Below are 15,188 nucleotides of genomic sequence, written 5' to 3' on the forward strand. Positions count from 1 at the left end.
CTTCAGTGTCTACTTTTAGGATTAGAACGAATAGAAATTGATTCCTCACTGTCAGTTTTGGCGAGGTTGTATCGTCAAACATCGCTCGATGTAGCCGCCACTTCCAAAGATTTAATAGCCGCCTGTTTTGGCTGCCTACGCTTTACTCTCAGCTCCACCGTCGTGGGGTTTAGTGAGACAACTGACTACCTCCAGTTCTGTATCTTTAAAACACTGGCAACAGCTGCAATTATTCCCAGCGGAAACAATATGATATTTAAGTAGAAGTTCCAGGTGACCTCGGGCATCCACGTGGTTTCGTTATCACAGGCTTGTAGGGTGATCGGTTGGGGTCTCCAGTTGACCTGCACTGGCTCTACGGGAGCACCACAATGGCTTTACATGGGCTTCATCATGTCAACCAGATGTCTGTAAGTATTTGCACCGTTTTTGATTGAGGCATCCTTCTGATCGGGCCTTTTCTTGAATGAGCAGGACATGTTGGCCCTTAATTTGGACCCGAACTTTACAAACTGAAGAACACACACAGATTTCAGACTGCAACGAAATTCTCACCAAACCTGAATGTAACTGTAGAATATTCTAGACATGTCCAAAACTACCTCAAAACACTTGCGGAAATCGTTATTAGTGATCAGCACTTAATCTCTTGCTACGATAAACGAAGTATGCAAACTTGACAAGGTTCTGATTGACTGCTGCATGACTGCTGAACACCATTCCAATACTATAGTATATATCAGAGTCTTTCATATAAAGAGTGTGGCAACTAGGTGTACCGTGAAGCCCTTAAAAGGTAGGCTTCACGGTGTTCATAGGGTTAACTCAACTCGTTTGAAGTATACCGAACGTGCCTTATCAAGCTGTTCGCCATTGTTCTTAGCCTTGATTAATATTATTACACATTATAAGCAGTGAGTCCAGGTGTCCGAGTCACGCGGTTCCAAGTCGGGGGATTGCGGCGACAGCAGTATTCGTCTTCCGTAATCCTGGACTCTGAGCTCGTGACTTGGCGTCTGGGTAAGCACTGGGCACGTCAGCTCTCTCTCTCTTTCCTCTCTGTTGCCAACCACCTCTGAACTAGGACTTTGAGCGTGCTCTGCCGTTAAGGATTACAAACTGATTGTGATTGTAAGTGCGAATAAACTACATGTATTCTAATTAATATTCTTGTCTTCCGGCTTCCTCTTCTACCAGTAGTTAGTCTCTTTGCAAGTTCAGCCGGTCTACGGCAGCAGGGTTTCTGGATACCCCGTATCCAGGGACTTTGTGTACATGTACATAGGGAACGTAGGCTTCAACATCAAAGCCGCCGCCCGTTTCGGAAGACGCACGTTGGGACAGAGCTCTCTTGGGTCACGTGGTACACCCAAGCCAATTCCGCACAACTGGACTTGGAACAATTTTCGATCAGCTGAACATCGCCGTTACAAACACTCGGTTTTAAAGCAAACGCCTGCTTCCAAGTCACTGATCTCTATAAAACTATTTAGATATAGGGCCAATTTCATAAAGGGCGTTTAGCTTAAAACAGCGTTTAACTACTGAATAGACAGATTCTGGCCCTTCATGCAAATCTTCACAGAATATGAATAGGCCCTGAAACTGATAAGAGAGAAGTTGTACATGTCTAAACGCCTTTTATGAATTTGGGCCATAATGTTTAAGATAACATTTATATGAAAAGCGATATGTTTCGCATTTTGCTTTTCGACAGTTTTGAGAAGAAGTGATGGCAAATTTTCGAGAAGGTTTTTTTCTACTCCACATCATCACATATTTTTATGGTTTAGCAGTTTAATATGTTGTTGGTGCCTAATTGACCATCTAAGGGTATCACATGGTTCCATTTGTTGTCATCTAATGGGATATTCATATCATATTAATTTTGACCGACTATAAACTAGTTTTATAGCAGGTTTGATTTCGCGTTCACGGTAAAAACGAAAAACACATGAAAAAATGCAAAACGTCTCGTTTTTTGTGGTTAGATGTTCACATGTTTAGAAATCCCATATCATGTCTATAATTTTTTTTCTAATTTAATGTAACTGTTTTTTAATGGGATGTTTGACAGTTCTGTGATTTTGAAGCCCAGTTTCTAGTTTATTTACATTAGAAAAATGTTCATTTCATTCCCATCGATGAGCTTTTTTTGGCACAAATACAAGGGCAAAGTGGTGTGAGGTATACCGTTCCAAGAAGTTGAAATCGCAATTTGACTTAAACCTTACAAATGTTCATGATGTGTACATCAATCTTTGAGTAACCTCATAAGAAATAATTTATAGTATATGTTGCCATTGATTACAACATAATTATGGATTTTTTATAACAAATTGCAAACAGATGAGAGTGCATGCCGCTTATAATTAATTGTGGTTTGATTATTGTTTGTTTGGCATTTAGCAGCTAATCAACACATCCGCCTGAATTCTTAGATCGTTCTTATTAATATAATTTATATTGTATGTATTTGTAACCCGATGAATCATGTGTGTACCTCATGTGCAGAGTAAATATCTTTCGTTGAATATTGGTCGTTCCATTATTGTTTTGCACCTCGGCTCAGTTTTTAGCTGAATTAAAATGGGCTTCATCATGGATTCCAGTTAACTGCCCGAGAGAGCTGCTGTTGGATCAGAGGAAAATTGCCGTGACCTGACTCTTTATATGAAAGACTCTCTATATATCAAGCAATGAGTGTCGATGTTCCATCCTTGATGATGAAGTCACAAAAGGATCACGCTTCAAGAACCGAGTTGTCATCGTGACTGGTGGCGCATCCGGAATCGGTCGCGGGACAGTGGTTGAACGATTTGTCAATGATGGGGAAAAACATGTGTCTATTTTTTATTTGGATGCACACGCAGGATCTGAGTTGGCTACGCATCTTTGTGGAGCTGGTTGTAGAGTGACATTCCACGTAGTCGACGTGTCGGATAAGACAAGATGCATTGAAGAGGTACATGCGGTAGCGGCGCAAAATGGCAGCGTCGTCCACCATCTTGTTAACAATGCTGCATACTTTGACTGGAAAGGTAAAATCTGTCAATCAGCTTCAACCTCTTCATCCGGGTAGATTCCGGAAGTGGCGGAGCGCATTGACCCCGGGGAATAGAGGTTGAATAGAGGTTGAATAAGCTTTATCTCTGCATTGTAGGCCTATAACATCTGGTTCTTTCAATATCTGCATAAATCACGAAAAACAGCATATTCCGATGAATAAATGTACTTGGTTTCGAAATATAGCAGATCGTCTTCGGGACGTCCAAATACCCCCCAAATAACCCTCAACATGTCATATTTCCTCAGTGGTTTCAGAGGAGATTACTCTCCAGACGTCAGCAGTAATAATATGTAGATGGGTTCGGTAGTGGTATATATTCCAGTTTTTTATTAAGGTTTTGGCGGATGACAAATTATTTAGGATTTTTCCAATGAGTTTATATTCGCGATTTTCATTTCTTAACGAATCGAGTAGTCGCAAAGTCCCAGGAAATGATAAATGCTTTTAACAGTTTTCGTTCTTCTGTATAGACTGTCGGGGCGATGCCCCCGGATAAGACCGCAGAGGTAAAGAAACAAGCAGCAGAGTTCCACCTGATTCGACACGTGGCCCATCCTAACGAGATTGCAAGCTTTGTCACTGCAGCGGACCATGGCGGGCCATGGCGCGATGAGTGGCGAGAGATTTGGATTTAAAAGGCTCCATGAAAGGTAGAAAGACTGAGTCGCCACTATTTCTTTTCATCTTCTTTAAATTATTGCCTGATACATCGATATGTGTTTTACAATCATAACAATGTAGGATTTCGTTAGACTACATCCTCCGTCCACGAGTCCTAATTTAAACATTGACAACCGCCTAATAAACAGGAACTATATCTGACAAATGTTATACCTCGACTGAAAAGGAAACCCTAACAAGCCCTCCCGCTCCTTCCCTCCCTCAACACTGTCAGAATCGTTTACACATTCATGTTCATGAGCGATCCCTAAATCTGACCTTTACGATACTGGCGAAATATGTCGTGAGCCACTAAGGTCTTATCCTCATCTTTTCCAGCTACAATTCCGCTGACCTTGGTCTTGCACGTCCAAGGTGACATGGTATAGGCAGCTCTCCGAGTGATCTCATCCTGAGGAAATCAGGGGTTGGGCTGGAAAAGCGAACATTAACCCCTGATTTCCTCAAGATGAGAGATCATGATTCGTTACGATTCGGTGAGAGTAAGCAGTACAACCTCTCTATTGCGGACACCCATTGGACTGGGCCCAGGTGTCCGCAATAGAGAGGTGTCTGCAATAAAGAGCTTATGCCAAATCGTCCAATAGGTGGATTTGAAGTTCCCGCCTTGCAGGTCTTGGTTTTCTCTGTGTCGACATCTAGCGTAGAAACTTTAAACCTGTTGGCTGATCGGTATGGTGATCACTAAATCCTAAAGGCTAGAGGGTATGGCAAGCGGAGTGTCCAGTAATTAAAAAAACCTAGTTTTATTCAAAAAAACCTGGTTTTTTACCTAATAAACTAAGTTTATTTGGAAAAAATATAAGTTTTTTTAAAACAACCTTGTTTATTAGCTAATAAACCGAGTTTCTTTAATAAAACCAAGTTTTTTACCTAATAAACCTTGTTTCTATCCACAAATGTCAAGTTTAACAAATAAACTTGGTTTTATTCCCTAAAATGTAAGTTTTTCATCCAGTGATAATAAACTTAGTTTTATAGCAAAGAATCTTGGTTTATTAACAATAACTGGACAAATGGCTAATAAACCTACCTTTTTACGTAAAAAACTTGGTTTTATACAAAACAACTTAGTTTTTTGCAATAAAACCTGGTTTTATTGTAAAAATGTAGGTTGTTTTGAATAACTGGACAAACGGCGTGCAAAAACCTACTTTCTATCGAGAAACTTGTATTTTCTACCTCGCCCCATGTACACAAATCCGCGATGTTATCGGGACGAGAATGGGCAACCTCGGCACCACGTGGTACTAATGCTGCACTGCACTGCACTCTGTAAGCTAGTTAGTGAGACTCTAACCTCATCCCAGATAACTCAATGTAGGTAGGATCGAGGTTTAAAAATGTAAGTTTTCTAATAAACCAGGTTTTTAAAAAAAAACTAGGTTTATTAGTAATAAGCTTAGTTTTTTTGAATAAACTAGGTTGTTTTGGTAATAAACCTTGTTTTATTGAATAAATGGACATTTCTGTACAGAAACTTATATTTTATACGATTATGTGGTAAAAAACCAAGTTTTTTAGGTAATAAACCAGGTTTTTTAGCATAAAATGTTAGTTTCTGTTAAAAAACCTACTTTATTAGGAAAGAAAGTAAAAAAACTTGGTTTTATTAAAGAAACTCGGTTTATTAGCTAATAAACAAGGTTGTTTTAAAAAAACCTATATTTTTACCAAATAAACTTAGTTAATTAGGTAAAAAACCAAGTTTTTTTGAATAAATCTAGGTTTTTTTAATTACTGGACACTCCGCTTGCCATAAGAGGGAGGTAATTATGATCTCCACCGCCCGACCCGATGACGTCATTACCGGAATTCCGGGTGGCAACTTCTAGCTCATCGATTACTTCCAGGGCCCTCCTGTCTGACTTCACAATGCCGAAATTGCTTGTTATGAAATGGTCAAACAGAACTGAAGTTGCCGCCATTGTGATGTTAATACTTGGGGTATTTCCCACCCGGAATTCCGGTAATGAAGTCATCGGGTCGACCTCCCTCTAGCCTTTAGGATTTTTAAATCCTAAAGGCCAGAGGGATCACCGATCGGTATTTGCTTGTGATGTTGCGTTGAATGACGTGAGCTACTTTGGAACTCAGAGAGTGAATGATCTCTCTAGTAAAAGGTGCCCCTTTTATTGCAAAATCTCCACGACATGTCATAATGTGTGAAAAAACACTACAATTTCTGTCCATCAGCCACCTTTGTGGATGATTATTTTTTTCAAATTTTTCTACTCACGCATATTCGCCGCAACACTGACAAAACCGCGTGGATTTATGAGTGTCCGTTGACAAAATAGGCCTATGTGATTAGTTGAAAAGATGAGTAAACAAATGCCGCGGCTTAATTAGGATACAAAAACACAATGCCATGGGGTAATTACGTTGATTAATTACGCAAATATCACACCTGTCAGGCCTACTTGATTCTCCTAGCGCACGCGGGAAACCATTAGAATAGAATAGAATAAGGTTTATTGCTCAACAAAATTACATTGCATAGAGCACAAAACTACCTATATACAATAGAAATACGAATATACATGCGAAGGTTTTTTAACATCAAAAAAAGAATATGAATTTGCTTACAATATGATTAGAGTAGTTGGAGAGACTTTGACAAAAAATTAGTTAGTTTTATTAATGTATTCTTTGGCGAGTTCCAAAGTTTTACATATTTAAATAAATCGGGATATCTGTGAAAGTCGGCTGGAATGTAATTTACTCGAATTACAAGAAGGGGCATACGAGGGCGTGGTGAAATTCATCTCCAACTACTCCGAGGTTACATTAATACATGTACGTTCTAGTCGGGGGGTATTATTATATCGGCCTAATTCTATAGGGAGTTTATGGTTGGTACATCTAAATTTACAGAGTAATATACGCTGGGCTTGAGATAGACAAAGCAAATAATTCTCAAAACCCCATGCAAACTTGATTTCTCTGTAGATCAAACATTTTGGAGAGTTTATCAGAGTATTGCGCCATTCTTGGAGATACTGGTCCTGCAGTCGTCTTCTGACAATTTCACCGAGATAATTAACGTTGGGGAACATCTGTGTCAGCCAGATGTCCCCGAGCCCACAAAGTTCCAAAATATTTTTGACAAACGCGACCCATTTGATATTTTGACCGTTTTGGTGTCTATGGTATGCAATTTTATACATTTTCCCGGCTATAGTTTGTTCCTGTAGGACCAGTTTCCCCCAGAATTTTACCATCTTGACTTTAACATTGATATACAATGGAAATCTACCTAATTCTCCATATACCATTGCGTTTGGTGTTGAGCGCTTTAACTTTAGTATATACATGTATTTACAGAATAACAGGTGCAATCTTTCTATCACATTGAGGTTCTCAAAGCCCCAAATCTCGCTACCAAAGGTCAGTATAGTAGCTACCATAGCGTCAAATAACTGTAGTGCTATATCAAGATCTAAAGACTGTTCTTGCACTCGGTTCAATACATAAAACAATGCTTTTCTGTATAAATTGTATTTGCCTACTGTCCGTAATTGGGAGGGAATTGGACCAAAAATTGGCCATCGCCCTGTCCGCAATTCGGAGTAGAGAGGTGTCCGCCGTACAGAGGTTTTTGTTATTGGAAATGATTTAGAAAAAATCGGGACTGGCCGGACGTGTCCGTAATGTAGAGGTGTCCGCCTGGCAGAGGTGCTCCACTAAGGGAGGTTCTACTGTACCAGTTAAACATGTGTGCGGTGCATGCTTGGAAAGGACATCAATGAAACTGCGACGGATCTTGCTTACATGAAGTTCCTGGCTGGTTTGCAGTATATCTCAAAGCTATTAACCCTCTAGTTACCACCCATTGACTAAAACCTAGGAAAAATGCTAGGATAGTGCCAATATGAACCCCTCCACCCCCCTACCTCCACCCCCGAGACACCTTGGTGCGCCATCTTGAATATATGAATATTTGGATTTACAGATAAACAAAATGTGCTACACAGGTATCACAAATGATATCTATACTATAATGCGCGTTGTGGCCGCTAAATAGGAGGCGATTTTTGTTTCAAAATTGAGCCTTGGAAATGCGTCGAATTCTAGCAACTTTTGGCTTCATAGGTGTGGATAATAAGTAAAAGTGTCACTGAGGGTGTCATACGTCGAATATCTTGGTGGTTTTGGAATAAATAACAACATTGTGGAGATGACGTCAACTGGAGAGCTCCAAGTAATCTCTTCGCCGAGAAGTCCATCAGTAATCTCTCTGCATTATTACCGTCACGAAAATTGCCGAGCCACCTCCCACCTCCGCTATCAACCAATCAGATGTCCTGTTCAAATGGTTCCTTCCATGCACGCATCATCCACCAATCAAAATCGACGTCACTGACGACAGCATGCAAGATGGCGGCGCCCATATCTGAAGGAAAAATGCTGCTTTTCCACCTCGAGACAGCCATTTATTCACAAATAGCTCATCTTAGGACACAATGTACCCAACGGAAGACAAGATTTACGCACACACCGGTAACTTAAACCATTCTGGCGCTAATCGCTGGCTGATATCGAGTACATCACCAGTCTGCACCATCTTGGTTTTCCGAGAATTGGTTTAGCATTGTGGACGCCTGTACATCATGTACATCGTTACATAGTTCCGTTTTCAAGAAATAATATGTAAAGTCACAGACTTAGTGCACCCCCCTTTATGTCGGGGGAGCTCCCCGAACCCCCCTACGAGCATATGTTAAGTGCAAGCTCTAACAACTACAGCTGTTACAATAGGGGGGGGGGACACCCCAAAACCCCCCTCCGTCGACATAGATTTTAACCAGTGCGTTGGGGGGAAGCCCCCCCAAACCCCCCAAACCCCCCGGTGGACAGTCAACTAGCCCTTCTGTGTCATTTACGGCTGGGGGGCGACGGATGTCATCTGTACTTGTGATAGTTGTGCAAATAAAGAATTTGAATCTGAAATTGATATTATCCAGTGCAATGGGGGAAGCCCCCCAAACCCCCCATTGCCATTTGACAGTCAATTAACCCTTCCGTGTACCCACTCACTGTGTGTTTTTGAGCCTATAGGCCTGCCATTATGACATCAAAATAAATTGGTTTAAATTGTCTTTGGACTTGGTTGTGACTGCCAAGTCAAGTGCCAGTGCCACAAAATGCCAAAAATAACTATTGCGAAAGGTTTTGTTATGGAAAAAGTCTCTATGTATGTTCTGAATGGTAATAATGATCAATTGAATTGGTTTACTGCTGTTAAAATTACTAAATATTGCAAGAAATTTGGGAAATTTGAAAGGAAGAATCGAAATCGTGTCTTCATTCGTGTGCGGACGCCACTGAAGCAGACGGCCGAAAGTAGTTTGTTCTCTGTCCGCTAGGGTGCAGAATCTAGATTGTGTATATTTTAATGGCGCGAAAATACAGTGCATGCTGTAATAATTTGGCTCGTAAATTTTGACGAAAAAACGTTCAAAATGGGAAGAAGTAACTATAACAATAAGAATGACCAGAAGAGAGGTATAGGTAGCAGCTTTCTATTTAGTACGCCCAAGCGACAGGACAAAGGTAAAGCTGAAAAAGAACTGATCTTTGATCGCCCCGCCCCGCCCCTGTCCCTGATGTCAAAATGGACATAGGCCTGACAGTGCATGGTGATGCATTGGGTGGTGTGCTCAGTGCATCAGGCAGCAGAGGTGATGAAGTAAACGGGACACGGTTGATCGCCAATCAAGTGGTGGCAGAGTTGAAGCCAGCCTTGAGTCAGATGATTTCCGAATCACTTGACAAAATGCTCGAGGAGAAGCTGAAGCCGGTCATTTGGGAATCAGTAGCGGAGGCTGTTGACAGGAAATGTGATAAACTCTTGGCAGCAATTCGTGTTGGAAAGTACGGAAACGACAAACTAGAACAATATACACGCAAGGAAAGCATTCGGGTATTTCATCTTCAGGAGACTGAGGGCGAAAAGGAAGAATACCTACGTAAGAAGATCGTGGAGATTGGCCTGGCCATGGATGTTCTGGTGGTGGAAAGCGACATCTCAGTCACCCATCGCCTTGGTAAGAAAGGGAGAACCCCTCGTCCAGTCATATGCAAATTCGTGCGAAGGAGTGTGAAGCAGGCGTTTATGTTCAACAAGAAAAATCTCAAAGCAAAGGAAAATTACAAGAACGTGTTGATTGTTGAGGACCTGACGCCACTGAGGACATCCCTCATGCGGTTCGTGAAAGAAAAGAAACTAGCCAAATACGTTTACTCCATGGACGGTAAAATTATGTGTATTCGAGAGAAGACAATAAATGGGCAGAAAGTTGAGTCCAAGGTTTTCATTGAAAACTGTGACGACCTCTTCAAACTAGGGGTCACAAATGTCAAGTACGAGGATTTCGGAATGAACATTACAAACCGGGAATAGGGAAACGTAGGAGGCCAAACTTCTACTGAGGGAAATGTAGGAAATGAGAGTTTACCAGTTGCCACAACTGATGTACTTGAACATTGTTATGCGCGTGACAACAATAAAGGTTTACGGCTGTGTTGCTTAAATGTGTGTGGGTTAAATGCAAAAGCCCAATTCGATGAGTTTCATGATTATATAAATAAATTCGATATCTGTGTTATACAAGAATCCAAACTGAGCAGATGTGACATTACTATTAGCGATTTCCCAGGTTTCAAAGCTTTTCATAAGATCAGGAAAACTGGTCAGGGTGGTGGACTCTCTGCTTTGATAAAAGACAATCTGTGGAACAATAAATCTGCTGTGGTGTTAGAAACGGAAAACCAGCATGTTATGTGGATCAAAATTGACAAAGATGTTCTAAATGTGGACAAAAATTTCTATGTTGGAAATGTGTACTTACCGCCAAAGGGCTCCAGATATGCAGATTTAGAAAACTTTTTGGACATTGAAAATGACTGGATAAATATAAGTGCAAAAGAGGACGCTCTCTTGATACTGGCTGGAGACTTCAACGCCCATACAGGGTTATTGAGTGACTTGATAGAAAGGGACAAGTATGATGTAGAAGGCATTGAAATATTGAATGATATACTTTTCTCTTATGACAACTTGAGAGATTTAGGTATTGATTTGCAACGTTATAACTCGTGTCAACAGCGTGTAAACAATTTCGGCTATAGGTTCATCGAAATGTGTAAGAACCTAAATTTGTTTGATAATTGCAAACGGTAGGATAGGGTCTGATTTTGAAACTGGGAAGTGTACATGGAAAGATGTAGCTCTTGATGATTACGTCCTAGAAAATAGCGAGATGCTTCCATTGTTTACAAAATTTGAAATTAGTGAGCTTAACCCTCTATTTTCTGACGGTCATTGTAGCATTGAATTTTCTTTTAAAGCCGAAAATATGAGGGAGAATTTAGAACAAGATGCTGGTGTAGCGTTCAGCTCTGAGAGGGTTTATGGAAAGTGGAAACCTGAAAATTCACAAGTTTATGTCGATAATCTTGATGCTTTGCACATTTTACAAGTCAATGAATGAAAAACTTGATGGGTTGTTAATAGGTAACACCGAGGTAGACGTTGGTTCTGTTAATGAAATTACAAATAATGTAAATAATATTTTGTTAACTGCTGCAAAGATTACAAATCCCCCACCGCAAACAGGAAAGAAGAACTTGAGTAAACCACATCAGGTTAGAAAGAGACGAACTGGCTGTGCTGTTTGTGTCGGACTCAAGAGAGATTTTACTGCAAGTCAAAATGTTTTTCGTAGAGACAAGAGCAACAGAAATAGAAATATGATGTATACAAGTCTGAAACATTACAAAAAGCATGTTAAAGCCTGTGTGAGGAGAGAGAAGCTTGTGTTAGTAAACAATAGTTGAAAACAATAGCGATACGAGTGAATTTTGGAAAATACTTGGTAATGTAGACAAGAAAAAAGACTTTGTAACTGCAGATATAACTGATCTTTTCCAGCATTTTAAAGAGCTGAACCAAGGTGAAGGAAATGATGAGGTGTATAATGAGGATGATGAAGACAATGTTTTGTTTAAAAACTTGGACGTAGAACCCCACTTGGATACTCTTAACAGAGTCTGCACTGAGGAGGAAGTAAGAAAGTGTATTAAACTTTTGAAGAACAACAAAGCTTGTGGTGTAGATCAGGTCTCAAATGAATTCCTGAAATGCTCTGAAGTTATAATGGTGCCAACCTTTACAAAGCTGTTTAATCTGGTTATGAAGTATTCGCTGATCCCAGAAGTATGGTCTAAGGGTTTGATTTTACCTATATTTAAAAACAAGGGAGATAAAAAAAGATCCAAATAATTATAGAGGAATCACTCTGCTGAGCTGTGTAGGGAAACGTTTTACCACCTTAATAAATGAGCGTTTAACTGTTTTTTTTCGATAAAATGAATACAATTTCAGTGGCACAAGCAGGTTTTAGAAAATATTTTTCAACGATTGACTACATCTTCACCCTGAAAAACCTCACGGATATTTACCTCGCTTACCATAGGAAATTGTATGTGGCCTTCATAGACTATCAGAAAGCATTTGACACTGTTTGGAGAGTTGGTTTGTGGCAAAAGCTTTTCAAGAGTGGTGTAAAGGGCAAAATGTTTGAGGTCATCAAAGCAATGTACCAAGATATCAAATCCTGTATAAGCTGTAATGGTAAAGTTTCAGACTTTTTTGTGAGTAACATTGGTGTTAGACAGGGAGAAAATTTGTCTCCTATCTTATTTTCCATACTTTTAAGTGATATTGAAACCTTCTTTGAAGAAAGGGATTTCTCAGCATTGCATCATATTGAAAATTTGTTTAACAGATATAATGTAACAGATGAGCTTGGAAATCTCATCAAAATTATGCTACTACTGTATGCAGACGACACTATCATGGTGTCAGACACCCCTGAAGGCTTGCAAAAAGGTTTTAATTGTATGTTTGAATACTGTAGAGTTTGGAAACTAAAGGTAAATGCATCGAAGACAAAAGTAATTATTTTCTGGAGAAGCAACCGATTTGTAAAACCAAGGTTTAAATATGGAGAGGAAGAAATTGATATTGTAGAAGATTATACATATTTGGGGACAACTTTTGCGTCAAATCGGAGCTTTGTCAAAGAAAGGAAAAAGAGAGCAGAGAAAGCTTCGAAAGCCATGTACTTTTTGCTTCAAAAGGGTAGAAAACTCGACTTGCCGTTTGAAATGTTGTGTTCTCTTTTTGATAAGATGGTGGTACCTGTTTTATTATATGGAAGCGAAGCATGGTGCCATGAATCTCTTGCAATATAAGAAAGGCTACAGCATAAATTTATAAGATTAGCTTTGAAAGTCCATCGTTTCACACCAATGGAGATGCTGCTTTGTGAGAGAGATTGCCCTTGAGTGTAGAAATTAAGCAGAGAACTGTCCAATTTTGGGCAAGGTTATTAAGAGGTAATCATTCAAAACTTAGTTATCGAGTGTATCAGTTATTATTAGCATTAGACAGAAATGAAGTGTATACATCTCCTTGGATAAAATTTGTCAAATCTGTTCTTGATGACTTAGGGTACTCCTACTTATGGAATACGCAGGTTGCGCCAGAAAAAACATTTTATCAAACAGAACATTGCCAGAAGTCTCACAGACCAGGCGGCGCAAAATTTATTTTCAAAGATAAATGAGAACAGCAAGTGTACAAATTATCGGTTGTTCAAAAAAGAAATCAGCAGAGAACCATACCTACACTCAAACAATGAGTACATTGTGAAATTGTGGACATATTTCAGACTTGGTAAAATGACATATAAAATGGGAACCCTTGGGAAATGTGTTCTATGTAATGCTTCCTCTCATGATGAGTTTCACATTCTGTTGGAATGTAAAGAGTTAGACCAAGTAAGGAAAAAATATGTGCCAAGGTATTATTATAAGAACCCAAATGTGCTGAAATTTGGAGATATCATGAGTGAATGCAGCAGAAACATCAAAATGAGGAAAAAAATTACCTCCTTTCTAAAAGAAACTTTTAAGATAGAAGGTTTAGTAAATTCTTAGTTACCAATTTTTATTGTCATTGTTACATGTATGTAAGATTTTATTTTTGGCCTTTGTGGCCTCCTGTTCGTAGTATGTGTTAGTATTCATTGTATTTTCAATTATGTTATTTTCTGTATCGCACCAAAGGTGCATTCTGTACTATGGTGGAATAAAAAATAAAATAAAATAAAAAAAAAAAATATATATTGAGAGTTCGGCCAATTTGCCAACTGAGACTTGTTTCACGAATCTGCGCGAGTTTTGATTGAATTCCGCAAATAAACAGCACTTTTGTACAGGATTTAAGCTGTTAAGGCGGACATGCAAATTAAATTCTTTGATCTGTCCTGAAGTATGTGTCGGGGGGATAAATCCCTCCGAACCCCCCTAAAATTGTTGGGATTATTAGGCCACGGCCGATGTGGAAATGGTTCCCCAGGTGTATATTTTGGCCAAAAAAAAGTCAATAACACTAATTTTTTCTCGCTAATTTGCACGCGCAGTGGGCAGTCAAGTGCATGTTAGATGGTACGAAAAGCGTATTTGCATTATTTGGATCATATTGCATTGTTGATTTAGTGTGATTTCGAGAAAACACTGAATAAACACGTCTTGGCAACAGTTACCAGGCGAGCGCGCGCGTGTGTGGAATATACTATATGTCACGTGACCTCGGCAAAATTGAAACAAAACGTCGGCATTTTTGTGAGTAATGCGTGATTTAGGCGGCAGTTTTTCTAATTAGAATACAAATAAATGTTTCCTGATTTTTTAGGCATGTGTCGGGGGGAAAGGCCCCCCGAACCCCCTAAAATTGAAATTAATTCTTGAAAATTGAAAATCAGCCAATGAGGCGCGACCTACCGATGCGCTGGAGCGACTCGCAGACACATGAAACTACCCCGCATATTCAGCGCCATGCTCCAGAGCAACACGGGTGGCTAGAGAGTTAAAACTAGACTGCCTAAGGTTAGGCAGTCCAGCGAATGATAGATAATCTTCCGTTTGGTGTCTCGACTCCGGCAGGTAACTTCACTTGGATCTTCCACTCGGTTGTGTTCGGTGGAAACACTCCTTGTTCGACTGGACCGGATAGACTATTCTATTTTATTCTATATGCATTCTCGAACTGACGGTCACGTGACAAATGCAGACTGCAGACTGCAGACTGCAGACTGTACAATATTATAAATGTACTGTAATATATAGGGCACCAGCAACTTGTACAATTTTAGATCTAGCATCTAGCTTTTTGGCTCTATATAATAACACATTGTCTGTCGTCGTATCGTGTTGTTTTTTGGCAGGGACGCCTAGCAAGGATGCATCGCTTGTCATACGATTTTTTTGATTTGACCTTCTTTTCAAGGTCACAGAGGTCAAATGACGAAAATTGGCTGTTAGAGTATAACTTTGGCATGTTTCTTTACGGCTGAAGCTATGAACC

The sequence above is a fragment of the Lineus longissimus genome, chromosome 3 (assembly GCF_910592395.1).
Source record: "Lineus longissimus chromosome 3, tnLinLong1.2, whole genome shotgun sequence".
Taxonomy (NCBI): domain Eukaryota; kingdom Metazoa; phylum Nemertea; class Pilidiophora; order Heteronemertea; family Lineidae; genus Lineus; species Lineus longissimus.